The sequence below is a fragment of the Ammospiza nelsoni genome, chromosome 17 (assembly GCF_027579445.1).
Source record: "Ammospiza nelsoni isolate bAmmNel1 chromosome 17, bAmmNel1.pri, whole genome shotgun sequence".
Taxonomy (NCBI): Eukaryota; Metazoa; Chordata; class Aves; order Passeriformes; family Passerellidae; genus Ammospiza; species Ammospiza nelsoni.
In genome coordinates this window covers 12,855,119-12,869,202 of record NC_080649.1, presented here as the reverse complement: position 1 = coordinate 12,869,202, position 14,084 = coordinate 12,855,119, and the positions used below count along the sequence as shown (strand labels likewise).

The window sequence follows — 14,084 nt, the reverse complement described above, 5'->3', positions numbered from 1 at the left end:
GGCTAAGATACAATAAGCATTTGCACCAGCAGATCCTCATTAGCTGTGCCATTGACCTGGTGCCTGGTGTGTAATGGGGAATTGACATCTAGATTTGGGGACAATGGTGCTGCTAATGTGAGTTTGAATCATTAGGGGGGAACAAAAGACTAATTTTATACATGTGTCAGATTTTACTTTTCATATTAATTTCACTGTGGGAAATTATGGACTATTATGGACTGCCAAGTTAAGGTTTCAAGGCTTTTTTTTGGCCTAATCCAGAAGTGTTGCTTGCTTTCTATTCTCTAAATCTCTGAACACTCTGGCTGTGAGGGCAGTTTTATGTATTAATTTATTTACATAATATTTCTGGAAAGTGATCTGCTTGCTGAGTGTTGAGACCCTAATTCTGTGTTTTCCTGAGTGTATCAACCTATCTGAGTTAGTCACCATGAAAACAGATCCTTGCAAAGTTTCAGCAGATTTAAATTGGGTTTTTGCACGCTGAAGCCTTCATGGTAATCTGTCTCTGCTTTATGCTGATATTTTTTTTTAATCTTAGGAAAATTACCCCCTCTTCCTTTATTAGGTGACTTTTTCAAACCTCCATAAAGCTTCTGGTTGGGTAGGAAACTTCTTTCAGGTGAGCCTTCACTTTCCAAGAAGCTGCCTCAGCAAGCCTTAGTAAGAATTAGTGTGTGCAGTGGGAATTAGTTCCCCCAAGAGGACTGTTCAGCACTTTACAGAAGATTATATAATTGAAGCCCAATTATTTTTAAACTAATTTTTTTTCTGTCTTGAAATTGCAACCATGATAAACAGTGAATTCTGTGCATAAAATTCTGAACACTGACAAGCAAGATGGCCTGGATTTGAAAAGTTCATTGTTTGTGTCATTCACACGTGCAGGTAATGCTGAATTTATGAATTGTGCTTTATAAATAACTTTAGGAATGGCACTGGTGTTCTGTGGTCTAGGGACAAAAATGAGGATTGATAGTGTTCTCAGTACAACCTGTGCTTTTAGCTGCACGTGGCCACACAAACATGCATTTAAAAAGATATTCTTCTGTCCTTTTAGAGGATGTTGCCTCTGAGAGGTATTGCAAATAAGCTGTACAGCTCTGAGAAGTTTCTGTGCCTGTTGTCCCAGTACATTTAATTTCCAGCACCTCAGAACCAGTGTCAGCCCCATTCCCATGTCAACTGTCTTGTGATGCAGGCAAATCTTGCAGTTGAGATGGAGACAATACAAAGAAACACACTTCTTTTTCAGAAGGGTTCTAACTGTTTTTATTATGTCATTCATGCTTTTTATACATTCTTACAAACTCATAAGTTTACACATTACTTATTGGTCACAAGGAACAAACAAAGTGCTCATTGGAACAGGCAGCTGCAGGTTTCTCTTATTTATCCTTCTTTCTTTCTTGGTTTCTATGTCAATGGCTGTTGCCCTGATTTTTTAAGATTTTCTAAGCCTTCTGATGTTGACATTGTTGTAGCACACACTTTCTCACACACTTCCTGTAAATAACTCATTGTTTTGTATTCTTTTGTGGAGGAGGAGAAATTTGATGGAATTTTGGTTTGTCCAGTGTCATTGGAGAGGTGGCACTGTCACCCTCCAATCCACTGTCACTTTTGGAAAACTATAAATGTTCAAGTCCAAAAATAAACTTTCCTTTTCTTCTTCACCTTGAGAGCAGTGGTGTGTGCTCGTGTTCTTTTGTGTCCTATAGTGACAAATGACCTTGATAGGAAATTCTTTCAGAGGTAAACGTGGATCCTCTTATCAAACTTTAGCTCACAGAAGTCACTGTAAACCTCCTCCACAGGCAACAACCAAACTCATTTGTTTTGGGGAACATAAGCCACTTGGCTGTTGGAAAAGAAATGAAATTTAGCAAAATGTTTAATTATAGTGAGTTGTGTGTGAACTGGTTTGTTAAAAAGCAGTTTTGTAGCTGTTGAAAGTGTGTTGGGTTTTGTGTGTAACCTAGCAGGTAGTCTTAGGGATTTAATAAATATTTAAACTAGTGCAAGAAAGTAAGAATGCTAACCTGTCTGGAGGCAGCATACAATGCTCTTAGAATAAGATAAGCAGAAGATTAATGATCTTGCTTGTGGACCAAGGAATGTATCACAAGGGGTCTGTGACCAGGCAAGGGGAATGGGGAACTGTTTCTTGGAGACTTTGTTGTGAATCTCATGTATAAGAGGGAAGCACCCATACGTGAATTTGGGGGCTCGGGTTTTTGGGACGTGAGTCCCCCAGCTCCCCGGGCCCTTAATAAAGCACCCACAAAACTTACCCGAGTTTTGTGTCATTTATCAATCGGGCAACATGGCCATCAGCCTTCTGCTGCCTTGCAGCCACAGCTCCTCGTGCTGCTGGCTCTGCTCAGGGCTGCCTGCTTCCCTGGGGAGCTGGGACTGGGGACAATTCCATGAGGACATGGATCTGAGCTGGTTCTTGCACCCAGAGTGGTGGTGGCAGCAGTGGGTGCCTCCTGCCCTGCTCTCCTGTGGAAGGGATTGGGGAGAATTCCATGAGGATGTGGATCTGAGCTGGTTCTTGCACCCAGCGGTGGATGCCTCCTGCCCTGCTCTCCTGTGGAAGGAGGGGTTCCTCAGCTGAGCCTGATGGAGGGCACGGTGCTCAGGGTTTGGGGTGCCAGCCCTGCCTGCCTGTGCATCTCCTGGGCTCTCAGGACGTGCTGGGTGCTCAGCTCCCCATGGCCCTGCAGCTGAACTGTTTTGGGCTTGGGCCATGTGGCTTCAACCTCCCTTCATTTCTTTGTGCAATCCAGATGAGTTTGGTCCAACAGGAAGCAATGCAGTTTATCGTGCTGCCAGCAGCTCAGGACACACATTTCAAAGCAAGCCAGTGTTTATCTGCCAGCTCTGATACAATATTTAGAGTTCTATCAGAGTGCCAGAGCAAAACTTGGGTGAGTGAACGTCACTCTTCTCCCTGGTCTGCAGCTTTCAGTGTTTCTTATCTTCTCTGCTGCTGCTCTGCAGGCTCAGCCCTTATCCTCTGTTCCCTTCCCACTCTCCTGCCAATTCACACGTTCTGCACTCCTGGCTGCCAGTTGTGTGCCCGACTGCTCAGCAGAGCCAGCTCTGTCCCTCAGGCAGGAGCTTTTCTAACAGCTCAGTCCCACCAGGCTAAGCCAGCCCCCAAGCCCTGCTGGTGTTTGCCATCCTTTCACTCCAGACAGGACTTCAATCCCTTCAGTCCCCCTAGGTAAAAGCAGATATTGAGTGAGCTGAACCATTTTCCTTCTATTTCAGAACTATTAGAGATATTCCCACAGGTGCTGATGGCTGCTTTACAGCTGCTGGGAGGGATTATAAAGGAAAGGAGTGAATGTTTGTTTTTATGTAAGTTTAACCTACTTGTTCTGTATACCTCATTTTCTTTCCTGTGATGTTCAGGCCAATAAACAGTGATCCCAGACACTGACCCATCTTTACAGCTGCTAGGGAGCAGCAAGCCTTTGAAAGCTTCATCTTCCCATCCTGAGCAGGAGGCTGTTCTCCTGTTCAATCATTCTCCTGTTTTTCCTTCCTATTGAAGACTGAGACTCTTCTTCTGTTGCAGACAGAGCTGACAGCTCAGGCATTTGTAATTCCAGTGATTATTCCAAAACTTTTGAATCCTGCTGCTTGTAGAGAAACAAAGCTGGGCTAGCAGGGGATGTATCATATGAAAATGTGCCCTTCCTGTTTTGCTCCCCTTGGGCTTTGCTCTCAGGAGAAGGTGTGGAACTCGCTGAGGCAGAGATCTCTAATCTTACTGAGCAATCATGCTGGTGCTAGAAGGATGTTAATGATGTTTTACCACCTAAGAGGGTGATGAAAGGAGAGCATTTGAACACCTGAGCATGTATAATTTAAATGTAATAAAATCACAATATGAGTTCTAAGTAGAAAAATTAGCATCGCTAATTATTGCTCGCTGATTATTGCTGTAAGCTGTTCCTCAATCTTTTTTTTTTTTTTTTTTTAATCCATGCTGTTAGTGGATCCAGACATCAGGATAAATACCTGTGCTCAGCTTTCTGGCTGTCAGCAAGTTCAGCTCTGTCTCTGTCAGTGATGTGAAGCACAGTTTGAGTCGGGGTCCCTGAGAGGGAAAGGTTGGGAATGCCAGAGTGCTCCTTGGGAAGGGAACCATCCCAATTCTGCTCATGATTCTCTCATCAAAAGAGCAATACGGAATGTCCCAAACCACCTCAATTAGCGCAGATGGGCTGTGAGATGAGAATAGTCACATATCATGTGTTATTTGTGCCCTGTTGAAGAAAAAAGTTATTTATAACATAAATACAACCCCTCCTCTGCTGCTGCAGGAAGGCCTCAAGGTTACCGAGCGCATGTGTGACATAAATGCAGCAGAGCATTTTAATTAGATTCTTTCACCAGAACTCCTGACCTTCTGTGTAGCACATTAATGTATTTTACTAATTATAAATGCAATTAAAAAGTACTGAAATAAAATTAGGCGGATCTATCTAATTTACATTAAGCACTTTCAAATTATGCAGATTTTCAAAGTCTTTTTCTTTCTGTCTTTTTTTTTTTTTTCTTCCCCCCTTTACAATTTGTGTTTCAGGAAAAAAAATGTCTGCATTAAAACAGCTGGAAAACAACCTTGTAGCAAAACAAATTTCTTTTCTGTGATTATTCACAGTGTGTGAGTTAATTTTGCAGGCAGTAATATGCTTAGCTGTCGTTAGGGCAGTGACTCACACAATAGATCCCATATGTGCACTGGGTGCAGGGCTGGCTCCTCTGCTGCCTGGGTGCTTCTCCTGTTTTTCCTCTTGGGAATCAGGCAGAAATACTGATATAATGGTCAAAAATAGAGATTTATAAACAGCAAACAGACAGCAAAAGTCATGTGTGAATAACACAGGGGAAACATCTGGTGTGCTCAGTCATTAAAGCAGGCTGGCTGTTATCTCTGCTGCCTCCATGTTTTGGTGGTACTCTCATAGAATTTGAGAGTTTTAGACATGAAAGTAGGAAAAATAACAACATTTCATTATTATTTTTGTCAAGTATCTAAATGGCAGCAGGCGCTGAGCAGCAAACAGAGCACAATCCTTACCCTGGAGAGCTTCTGATCTAATTTTAGATGGGCTGCAGAAACAGAGGCAGCTCTAAGTACTGAGCAGAGATAGAGCTTAAAAGGAGGGAAATTTGTAGAGCTACCCAGGCATTTTAGTTCATGTTGCTTATTCTTAAACCTTTTCCATGATAAAAGATTAATTTCTTATATGTGTTTTTTAATGAAAATTCACTAGTTTTTCACTTAAAAAAGGAAGTTCAAGTGCTTCATTTTTTTTGTCCTGTTTTATCCCTTCCTTAAAGAAGTAATGGAAAAGAGTAGTGGAGAGCAGAGGAAGAAAAACTGAAATATGAAGAGATTAGGGCAAATGAACCAACTCAGTGTTCATCTAATGCCAAATGTCATGCAGTAGGACCATCTTATTTTCCTGCTATTTTTTTTTTTCTGTGTGTTTATGGAGTTTTGAGTCTCTCACTCAGCATTGAAAGAAGAAAACCAAGAAGAAAGCTTTGCTGATTTTGAACCATCTGTAAGGTGGTACCACAGGGAGCACTGGGGTGATGCTTCCTTGGTGGGTGTCAGATCTAAGAGAGACCAAGAATTTAAAGGGAGAGCAAGGCATGTGAGCTAGTTTGCTGGTAAAATTAGAAATGTAAGAATCCATCCCCCCTACCCCAAAGATCTTACAGCTGGACAGATGTGCACTTTCCTCACACTTTTCTAGAAGAGGTGAGAGAAACATGATGATTTCCAAATGGAATTTTGTTCCCTAAAATTCTGAGCTCCTCCCCTTGGTATAGCAGCCTATGTAGAGCATTCACTCTGTATCTAACAGCTCTTTTGAAGTCAAGTAAATACTTGAGCTCGGAGAGTTGCACTATGTAAATTCAGGTGTTTTCATTGATGCTCATGTTGGAAATCAAGGTTTCTGCACGGGTTAGTGGAGGAAGGAATGGTTTCAACTTTAAATCACCCTCTGAAGGATGTGTCCTGTACACAATGGACACGTGGCCTCTTTCAGAAGGAGATCTTATTTTGGAGGAGCAGCTGCTCCTGTCCCAGAGCAGGGTCACTGCCAGAACATCATTGCTGTGGCTGCTGAGGGTAACCATCCCCAGGAATCAGAAAATGCTGCTGTGTGCAACAGCCAGGACTCCCCTGAAAGACAGTGCCACCAGATCCCAAATCCTGCTTAGTTCAGACCTTTAGCTGGATTCTCAATTTGGAATGAGCCCCTTCCCTCAGCAGCAGCCTGTTCTCAGTAAAATATCACACCTTGGGCAGGAGAAACGATGCTCAGCCCATCCTCACCCTGTTCTCAGTAAAATATCAGACCTTGGGCAGGAGAAACGATGCTCAGCCCATCCTCACCCTGTTCTCAGTAAAATATCACACCTTGGGCAGGAGAAACGATGCTCAGCCCATCCTCACCCCACAGCCACTGTAAGCCAGTGGTTACCTACAGAAATATTCACTGGTACCACTTTCCTGTCACAGACATATTTTCTGAAAAATCCTTTTGTTAGGATCCTTTCCCCTGAGAAGCTGAGGAGCTTCAGCTTCTCCATGTTTTGCTGCTCTGGAGTGTGATTTGGAGACCTGTTTACCCAGCATGGGAAATTGTTTTTGCCCGATGACCAATGACAGCCACCTGTGTCGAGGCTGTGAGCAGTCACAAGATTTTATTATTCATTCCATTCCTTTCCTTTGCAAGCCTTCTGATGAAATCCTTAATCTATTATTTTAGTACAGTTTTAGTGTATAATTTTCTTTTGATATAATATATATAATAAAATAATAAATCAGCCTTCTGAAACATGGAGTCAAGATTCTCATCTCTTCCCTTGTCCTGGGACCCCTGCAAACACCACCATATTTTCCTGTTTGAAACATTAGCACAGGACAGTGTTTCGGTGTCCTTTTGGCACAGGTTAACAAATGGAAGCAGGAATTGCTGTGGTTTTTGTAAATGAAATGTTTAGGAAATGTTCAGTTAAGGACCTGGAATATTTGAAATGTTTTGCTTTGAGCTTTCTCCTTCCCCAACCCCAAATATATGTAGTGACACATTACAGCCAAAACCCAAAAACTTTGGGAATTTAGATATTTCCATAAAAAATACATATTGTTGTACAATCCAAATTTAAAAAGCTTTTCTCATATTTTAACCATGCTGGGCTCTGCTGTCAGATGAGGTTGCTTGGTACAAACAATCCAACAATGAATTATCAATAAAGTTTGCGTGGTTCCTAATTTATTTTTTAAAGTTTCTTTTAACATTGGACTGCGCATAGTTCAGAGCATGGTTATTTTAAATGAGACATTTGCCAAGGATGAGGTTTAATTGTTCCATCAAGAGGGAATGCAGAGCTCCAGAGGGGCACAGCCTTGGTAGGAGCCCCAGCTGCCCTCCCTGGCCAAGCTGGGGGTGTCTGCCAGCTCTTGTGATTAGGAAATGAAATGCTGCCAAAGTGCTGTGTTTGAACATCGGTGTGCTCTGTTGGCATGGGATGGATTTAGGCACTGGGTTCAGTCCTCTGCTGCACAGAAATCTCTTTAACTGTGAAATTCTTCATGGGGAAAGAGATTAATCACATTTCAGTATTAGGAGAAGCAAAGCTTAAACTATTTATTTGAGTGTGTGGCTAAAAAAAATACAGTGGGAATAGGATATTTAAAGTTGCCCTCCTTTGATTTTGTTTTGCTTCGATGTAATTATTCTTGCTCTTCATTTTTGTTAAACTTTATCACAAGGCCTCATCCAAAAAATGTTTTGGGGTTTCTTTCAACCCATGAGCATGTTTGCAAAAGAGTATTTGTGAGATGGGAGTTGGTAAGGCTTTGAAAGCCAACTTTTCTTCTGGGAATATGGGTCACTGTGCAAGCAGGATGGATGTGTGTGCCAAATTACACCAACACAGAGCTGAGAAGTGTAAAGGTGTTCACAGGCATCTGAGGATGAGGGAAGAGAGGAGGATCTGATTCCGTGTTTCAGAAGGCTTGATTTATTATTTTATGATATATATTACATTAAAACTATACTAAAAGAATAGAAGGAAAGGTTCTCAGAAGGCCAGCTAAGCTAAGAATAGAAAAGAATGAATGATAACAAAAGCAGCTGCCTCAGACTCTGTCTGAGCCAGCTGACTGTGATTTGCCATTAATTCCAAACAACCACATGAGACCAATCACAGATGCACCTGTTGCATTCCACAGCAGCAGATAATCAATGTTTACATTTTGTTTCTGAGGCCTCTCAGCTTCTCAGGAGGGAAAATCCTAAGGGAAGGATTTTACATGAAAAGATGTCTGCGCCAGAGAAGAAAAAAAAGATGAGACTTAAATAACCAACCTAAAGCATTTAAAAGCCAATTTTCTGTTTTCTGTTTGAAATGTCATGCACAAAAACTTTTAAGGCACCTCAGAGCAAGCTGGACTCTGCAGGCTGTGCAGTGAAATATGACAGGGAAAGTGCTCTGGGTAATAACTGAGCCAGGCTGGGTGAGAGAGAGTCCTGCACTGAGAGAGGGTGAGCTGCTGAGACACTGGGGTTATATCACTGGGGGCTCTGTACAAATCACCAACAGGACAGGACTGCTGGGAACGTGCCTTGAGCTGTTTGATTTTCCACCATCACTCTCATTCCATGGCTATGACAGTGGGAAGATGCCAGCAGCTCACATCCCAGGCAGCAGACCAAGAACTCAATGTTACAACTCACTTTAAGAGTTTTTTTTGACCAATCACACAAAGAAAAAGCACATTGACAGTAGTTCTATCCAACCACTATAAGCACAGGTACCTGTGGTTAAAACAATGCTTGCTTCTTTTTGTATTATTTGGTACAATACCTACTTGTAAGCCTATAAACACAGTGCACAGAGCTCCATTATTAAGCTTCAAACTTCCTAACATCTCACTAGATAAACTTTTCTACAGTTTAAGAAGTTATTTTAGCTAAGCATTAATACACAGACCATTGTTCTATTTGTCCTTTTCTGCTTTTTACATATTTTTTTCTGCTGACCAATCTCATGGCTGCTGCTTAGCTCCAATCACAGTTCTGCTGTCTCTGAGGCTGCCTTTTGCAGCTTTCCCAAAACCCTCTAATTTTATGGATTCCCACAGAATTATCCTGCTGGGGGCCTCAAAACAAACCAAAAAACAACAACGAAAAAAGTTTTGGGAAATGAGTTCTGATTGGTTTTTTGGGGGGGGGGAATTTGCTGGTTTGTTTGTTTGGGTTTGTTTGTTGGGTTTTTTTGCCCTTTTTTTTGTTTTGTTTTGTTGTGGTTTCTTTGTTGTTGCTGGGGGTTTTTTTGTATGTTTTTGGTGGGTTGTTTTGTTTTGCTTTTTCTTTGTTACCTTTAATTTAGAGATCAGGACAACTCTATTGTTATCTGTGCAGTCCCTGCATACAATGCTCCAGTGCTGGAAACAGTAGGAATAATTTGTGGAAGCAGTAGACAAAATTGTCTCCTGAGTGGTGCTGTTGCATGCTTAGAATTGCCAAGTCTTATGATGAGAGAGTCATGATTAGCTGAAAAAAACTGATTATTCCCAGGCATGAAAAATAAACTATTGGAAACAGTTTTCCTGAATTCTGTCAGTAGTTCTGTTGTAATTTTCTGGCTGTGAGAGATGTCTGGAAACCAGCACTGCTTGTCCTGTGTTAGCTTTGAGACTGCTGTATCCTACCTGAGGGCAGGGGTTCTTATTTTAACATTAATGAAGCAGATTGCATATTGGAAATCACACCCATGGCAGCACAATATTTATTTAAAGTTTAGCCTCCATGTCTTTTGTTATCTGCACTGGGCAGCCTCAAATCATAAATAAAAACTTGAACATTTTTTCCCCATAAACTCATTCCTTCCACAGCTTTGCCAGGCCCTCTCTGGTCCCCTTCCTTAATTACAGAATCCTTCTGAGGCACAGGATGCATGTTATTTTCATCAGTGAGAGATAAGGGATGTCAGCACAGAACTGAGCTTTTGCTATACTTAGTCATAATCCTCCTATCACTTAAAAAGGCAACTGGAGATCTTTTTCAATAAAGCCATCGACAGGGATCCAGACATAAACACTGGATTTAGGCACATAAGCTTAATTGACTTTCAAAAAGAGATGAGCATCTCTTCCACTTAGGCTTCCCTGATAACACCACCCTGAGCAGCTCAGGTTTATGGATGCAATGATTAACTTGGGGAGGAGGAGCCAAAAATAAAAACATTCAAAGATCAATCACTTTGTCTAGCTCTGCTCTTTATAGGGAAGTTAAAAACAAACCAAAAAAAAAAAAAAAAAAAAAAGAAAAAGAAGAGACATTCTTTCTGTACAATTATTTTCAATGTGAGAATTCTCAGAAGCACCTGCACACTGTTATCTTTGTATAGATTTTCTGCAGTATCACATTGAACTGCAAAGGGTGCTGCTGATTTAATTGCAATTACATCTCACTGGAACTTCTAACATGAATTCCATAACAACCCTGAGAACGTCTTATTTCCCTTTTTTTCCTTTGCTTACAGTTTTATTTGTTTCCTTTTCTCACAGTCCTGGTTTATTTATCCTCCTTTTCCTGTGGTGCCAGGTTTACAAGGTCATGGCACCGAGTCCCACATTGAATGAGGCACTGAAACCAGGTAACCCTGAGTGCAATTGATCCCTGAGGAGCAGGGGGATATTTCCATCTAAATGAGGAGGATGAGCTTTGTGGCTTCCATTAAGGTTAATGGGGGTTATAGAGCTGGGTCCTGGTGTACCATAACAAATGTTTGTCCCCTCAGCTAATCCATTCCAGTCTCTGAGTACTGAGAGAGAAAAAATATTTTCAGGGAAAAAAAAAAAAAAAAGAGATTGTGATTTAGAAGCAGATCTCAGAGTTGTTCCATGTTTCTCCTTTAACTTTCAAAAGTGTTAAAGCAGAACATTTCACCACTTTCCACTTCATCTGCAAGAGTGTTCAAGTTAGTGAGGGTTCTGTGAGAGCCATTAAAAATCTGTCAGAGAAGTGCTGGTCATGGCAAAAACATTTTTCAGGAGCTGTCAATTTCCCCAAATATCCATCAGTGCTACCAGGCACAACAAGGGATTCCTCATTTAGAACGTGTCAATTCTTATTATTAATGTCATGATGAAAACACCTGCTAAGTGTCTGTGTCTGGCAAAGTGAGGCTGTCACAGAAATGAGAGGGTGAATTCCACTTGGATTAGTGAGCAAGGAAGAGCTGGAGATTTTTTTTTTTTTTTTTTAAGTTTCCCTAAAGACAAACATCCTTATCTTTATCCAGAGCTGGGCTTGTAGAGGCAGGAGACACGGAATGCAGCAAGGTATAACTGATGAGAGATTATGTGAAAATAATGTGTAAGATGAACTCTTTGGAAAATTCCACATTTGGATGAGTTCTCCATGGTTTGTTTTGTTTGCCCCACAGCCCAGCAGCCCCTGCAGATGCTGGGGTTTGTCACAAGGTTGTTGACTGGCAGCTCCTAAGGACAAACCAGATGAGTTGGGTTGGCTTCTCCCAGCAGGTAAATAGAGTTTAGGTGTGCCAAGTCCATCCTCACAGGAACACAAAGATTGCTGTGAGTCCTGGGATGTGCCTTGGCTGGCACACAGAGCACTGCAAGCTGGGCTCTGCTTTTAAAAGCACACAGAGAAAGGGAAAATGCATCCTGGGACTCACTGAGGCATATATTCAGGTATATATAGAGACAAAATTCAAATGCTAGCTCTATCTTTCATATAAATATATCTATAAACATTATACTCATGGGACTATGAGAGGTAAAAGATGATATCACCTGTGAAAGGTCTTACTGAGACTCCAAGGCAGGGTTTGGAAGAGAATTGAGATTTCTGCTTTGGATAAAAACAAATCATATTCAGTAAGAAACATCATCATTAAGGAAGCTATTAAATACATCTCTCCTTATTCTTACACCCATGAAACAACTTTGAGGCTGTAAACCCCAGCTGGCCACATGTGACCAAGAGGAAAGTGCTCCCCAGAAATGCAGATGCCTTTCCCAGCCCTTGGGTGGGCACAGGCAGCTCTGCCTTCTGCTGCTGATCCCACCAGGCTCCTAAATACCTGCTTAACTTTGAGCTCATGGCTTTAAGCACAAGGCATTAACTGTAATGAGCGTTCTTATATTCTTAATCACACACTTGGATTCATTGCCAGAGCAGGCAGGAGGGCATAATGGGCCGTGGCTTCAGCTTGTGCAAATTGGTGGCACTTAATTGAAATGAATCAAGTTGTGTCAATTTGCTGCCAGATCCCTGGGGCGCAGAACCTCCCCAGAGTGAGCCAGGGAACAGTGCAGGGCTCACTGCAGAGCTCACATTGACCCCAGAGATCACTGCAGAGCTCACACTCACTGCAGAGCTCACACTGATCCCATGGAGCTCACACTCACCCCATGGAGCTCACGCTCACCCATCCAGCTCACACTCACTGCAGAGCTCACTGCAGAGCTCACACTTACTGCAGAACTCACACTCACCCCATGGAGCTCACACTCACCCCAGAGAGCTCACGCTCATCCATCCAGCTCACACTCACTGCAGAGCTCACACTCACCCCATGGAGCTCACACTCACCCATCCAGCTCACACTCAATGCAGAGCTCACACTCACCCCATGGAGCTCACACTCATCCATCCAGCTCACACTCACTGTGCAGAGCTCACTGCAGAGCTCACACTCACTGCAGAACTCACACTCACCCCATGGAGCTCACACTCACCCATCCAGCTCACACTCAATGCGCAGAGCTCACTGCAGAGCTCACACTCACTGCAGAGCTCACACTCACCCCATGGAGCTCACGCTCACCCCATGGAGCTCACACTCACCCATCCAGCTCACACTCACTGCAGAGCTCACACTCACTGCAGAGCTCACACTCACCCCATGGAGCTCACACTCACTGCAGAGCTCACACTCACCCCATGGAGCTCACACTCACTGCAGATGTGAGATCTCACACTCGCCCATGCAGCTCCCCTGGCACCCAGCCAGTTCACCATGCCACATCTCATAACCAATCAGGAAGTGTGCACTTAGTAGTTTGTAGGATCTATGAATATGTGTGCAATGTGAACAATAAACGGCTTCTGCTTGCTCATACGGGTCAGTTGTTCAGGAGTCCTGGATTTCCCACAGTATCAGGGTGAGATTGGTCTTTTCTCTGAGCTCTGCAGGCTGGTTGTTCTGTTTTCAACCTGCACTGTGTAATCACATCTGAATGCCTAAATTCCCACTTGTATGCCTAATGCCTAATACCACTGGTGGTATCTTGGGATCTTCTTTGGAAATGATTTTAGTTCCAATAAATCCTCCTGTGGATGGACACTGGGATTTTATTTTATTGAAAATGGAATATAGAATTATATGAGGAAAGGCATTTTAGTTCCCTTTCAAAATGTTTTACTGTGGCTGGTTTGTGCTTTTCCTCCAGTTATAGATAACTGCTAAAGACTGATGTGTTTACTTTGTTTAACCATGGCCATGATGGGTCGAGGACACATTAAATCATCCTCAGGCTCTTATTTGCAGCCAATTCTGAAATAACCAGAGTAGAGACATAAAATTACTTCATACTGCAGAGATTTTTATATTGGCTTAAGCTTCTGAAGTCTCCAGTGTTTTACAACACACTTTAATGGTGAAAGAGTGACAACAAAGATGAAAGTCCATGTGGAATTGTCTAATAACTCAAGGTTTGTTTAAGTTGCAGATATGAAAAAGGGATATTATTTTCTTCAGAGATTTTCCTTGATGAGTTTACAGATCTTGAATTGTTTATTCAGATTTAAAGTTTTTTCATATTTTAGAAATAGCGATGAAGAACAGGTACACTCTTATTCTGCTGAGATTAAAAGGGGAAGGTGTTCTTTCATGGCAATTCCTACAAATACAGCCTCTGTGTGTGCACATTTGTGCTCTGAAAACACCATCTGCAGGTGCTACTGTTCCTTTAACAGTTTGATCTGGATTTTGTTTGGAGT

General features: G+C 42.2%; 1 protein-coding gene across 1 annotated transcript in view; it reads left to right on the top strand.

Annotated features, from left to right (window-relative positions):
* The window catches only part of RBFOX1 (RNA binding fox-1 homolog 1), a 1,162,992-nt gene that overhangs the window by 229,912 nt on the left and 918,996 nt on the right, over positions 1-14,084 (top strand). The gene's annotated exons all lie outside the window — the stretch shown is intronic.